General features: G+C 26.9%; 1 long non-coding RNA gene across 1 annotated transcript; it reads right to left on the bottom strand.

Annotated features, from left to right (window-relative positions):
* LOC110264831 lies at positions 1,709-2,970 on the bottom strand. Its single transcript, XR_002351077.1, has 2 exons — positions 2,845-2,970; positions 1,709-2,119 (listed from the first exon to the last, which is right to left on the bottom strand). It is a non-coding gene; the product is annotated as an uncharacterized LOC110264831 (long non-coding RNA).

Below are 3,944 nucleotides of genomic sequence, written 5' to 3' on the forward strand. Positions count from 1 at the left end.
AATTTTAGTTCTCTTTTAATTTTTAGTCTAATCTTTTAATAATTTATTATTATTTAATTAATTTAAATATTTATTTTTTATTTTCTTTTTCTTTTGAAACTGTAAAGAACAATACTTAAAGTCAATAAGAAAAAGTTATAATAGTAAATCATAAATGAACATGAAAAGGGCCAAAATGCTAATGTGGTATTTCATCTGACAGTTAGTGATATGAGATTTTGGATTAGCTAAGAACAGGGAAGAAAAAAGAGTAGTTAAAAAGAGGCAGTGTGGTATTTCATCTGGCAGGGACGTAGTGATATGCAATTGATAATGGCTCAAGTGTTCCAAGCTGCTTTAGAATTCTTCCTTTTTGCCCTTTTTATTTTTCACAGGCCAATTAACTTCAGAACAGGTTTTCCTGCTCAGCACCTTCTATAACTCCAATTGTTTTTTGTTTTAAATGCAATGTAGGTGCCTCGATAAAGCAGCTATAGTGTCTGATGCTGAGAGCAAAATTGATTATTACCATGATCCATGGAGACTGTGCACTGTGACACAAGTTGAGGAACTGAAGATCTTGCTCTGCATGTTCCCAATTTGGGCTTCAGGAATCATTTTTGCTGCTGTCTATGCCTAGATGGCAACCTTGTTTGTGGAACAAGGAACGATGATGAACACTTATTTTTTGGGTTATAATTATAATATATTTCCAACACTTATTTTTTGAAATCTTTAAACTGAGCATAAAAAAAAAACCGAAGGAAATGCGAAGAAAAACTTGACACTAAGGAGGAGATATTATAAGGAAGAAATAAAAGAGAAAAGTATGTGTGACTTAATTGAAAATTTGATACTAAAATATACTGTTAGGAAAAAGAATTTCTAAATCAAACAATGTAGTTTTTATTGAGTTCAATTTTATTGTTCAATTTATGTGAAGAAAGAAATAAATGCAGAAATAATGTGAAAACAAGCTGATAAGAAAATAGAAATTATAATTTATATTAAGTAATAAAAAATAAAAACAACATAAGAGAATGGTTTTAATATAATACCAATCCCAAACTATGAACAATATTGATTATTATGCAAAACCAGAATTCGAGACTAAGCCTGTTTATAAACAGCAGAAGCTATTTTTTTTTTTGAATTATGAAAAGTCACCATACGAATGTTTGGCACCATTTAAAAAAAAGTTTTTAACTTTTCGAGAAGTTAATTCAAGTTAATTCACAGCTTTTTGAAGAAGTAGAAATATATGACTTCCCCTTCGATAAGTCATTTTATCGTTTTTCTAGAAAAATTGACTTTGATTTTATTTTTGGCTCTGTGAAGATGCTTTTGACCTTTCACGTAATGATTTATCTAATGAAAGTATTGACCTTCCAACACCATTTTAAAACAATGTTCCATCTGAATCACCTACTTCATATATTTCTTCCAATTATTTTTTTTTATCATTTTATCACTCTATTTTTATTATTAAATTTGTATTTAACATGATGTGTGATATGAAATCTCAGTTTTAATTTTATTTTTTTCACATGTGATTTTATTTTTATATAGCTTGCTATTATTTTTATAGTTAGTTATAACAAGTTCTTGAATTATTTATTAAAACGCTACAACTTTAAAATAAGAACTTTTATAACTAAAAATCCAAATACAAAATAATTTATTTATAAACTGCTATTAATAAAAGTCCTCATACGTTAAACTCTTTTTTCAAAAGAACTTATTTAAGTTGTTTACCCAAACTGGACCTAAACTAAAAATGAAAAATTAGGACTTTAAAATAAGAAACTCCACTCCACAATCCTATAAAATAAAAACTAGAAGAAAATTGCTAAATCACAAACACCATGATCCTCTTGAATCCAAGAAAAGTTAGCCATCAATTTGCCATTAGGAAGCCACTCAATCCACATCAGAACCATTCACTTGGAACTTCTTTGGAGGTTCACTTGAGTAAGCCAAAAATTGGCCATCACCCTTAACCTTGAGCATAGCAACACCCTCAACATATTCCACTTCTTGAATTACACCTCCATTATTGAGCATATTTGTTAGTCCTATTGGTGCAAATTTGATGCTGCCAGATAGTACTCACTCCAGATTTGTCATTGTTTCCCTTTTCCTAATGAAATGCCCAAAAGAAGCTCTTAATGAGGATAAAAAAGATGTATGTTTTACCCCAACTAGACAGAATCAACTTGCTTTACTTGTAATCAAGCATTTCTTATACATAGTGCACAAATTCAGAATTACAAAAAAAAAAAGAGCCAAATTGAAAACAAGGGAATTTCATGATAGCAGTAATTTCCTAATTTAAATAATTGAATTATATAATAGTGAATAGTAGAATGTGAATTATATAATACTAGAATTATATGAATAGTTGTATTTCATAATAGCATAAATTTTCTCAAACTTGAACTGCACTACACAAAACCAACCAAAAACAGAACAATTAAAATTATTTCAGATCCGCAAGAATCACTTGACTTATTCTATGAACCAAACACTTGAAATCCCCACCCACATAGCAGCCTGCAAGGGAACAACACCCAGCAAGAGTGTATTTGAAACAAGTAATTAAATTGCATGACTTGTGAGTATGTCAAGCAGAAACAACCCACCTCATAATTGATCCAGTTGGAATTAATCATATCATTCATGTTCTCATTGGTAAAAGTTTTTACCAGTAAAATATATTATTCATTTTAACATCTTAACAAATGCAAAGGGCAATACTTCGGCATTAAAAATAAAGGCAACAGAACAACAAACAGGGATTCATACAAACATCTAAGCTAAAGGCATACAATAGCAACTATTACAAGCATCATTACATGGACATACCTGTGTATAATAGTAAACACGCCCTCTTTTACCAGCTCGTGTCCTAGGCGGAGGCTTAAAAGCCACTGCTTCCAGCACTACTTGATTTAGTATAGAAGTTCCAAGTCTTCTTGATCTCTCCTTCTCATTAATCATATTAAATTGCAACTTAAATTTATAATTATTAATTAAAAAACTTATAATAATATATTATTTTTTATTATTTTAGTTGAAAATAATATATTTTGATATTATTTTTTAGGATTACTGACATCAAATTTTGATAATTTTAAAAAAAAATTAAATGTTTTATGTCTTCTTTAACAAAATTTCAACAACTCATAAAAGTTAATAGAATAGATGGTTATAAATCAAAGTGATAGACAAAATTAAAAGTTGCGATAATAATACTTAGTGATAATTAATTACGGTCAGACGAAAAGAAGGTGAAAGGAGAAGAAAAAAATGAAAAAAGGAGAACAAGGTAATATAATAATGGCAATCAAATAATGACAGATATGTGTATAGAGAATAATAGTAGATATAGTAATGGAATATAATAAAAATATAAATTAATAATTTTAAAAAAATAATGAAATTAAAGATAATTTAAAAAATTAAATATAAAATTAAAAAAAAATAAAATATTTTTTAACAATTAGAATTATGCATGAAGAAAGAAAGTATTTTATTTGAATATAAATTTTTATCTCGGTTTCAAATTAAATACTATTAAAAATAAATAAGTAAAGTTAATAACGTCTATAAATAGTTAATTTGTAAATAATTTTTTAAAATTTTTATTTTGATTTTGTTGCACACAATTTTTAATTGAATAATCTTAAAGCATTTATATAGTTATTTTTATGGTTAAGAAATCTGACAATTTTTCAAGACTCAATAAATTATTAATAAGAAGATGTATAATGAATTATAAAGGATTTTTTTCAGATACAAAATTTTTATACTCTCCTATTTTGTTTATTAATTATTCTTATAATTTGATATTTAAAAACAAAAAAAATAAGCATTCACATTTATTCTATTTTTCTACTATTTATAAAAAAATAAAGGCCTCTTCATATTCAGATCCATATTTTGGTCTACTATTTCAAAACAAT

This window comes from Arachis ipaensis, chromosome B07, assembly GCF_000816755.2.
Source record: "Arachis ipaensis cultivar K30076 chromosome B07, Araip1.1, whole genome shotgun sequence".
Taxonomy (NCBI): Eukaryota; Viridiplantae; Streptophyta; class Magnoliopsida; order Fabales; family Fabaceae; genus Arachis; species Arachis ipaensis.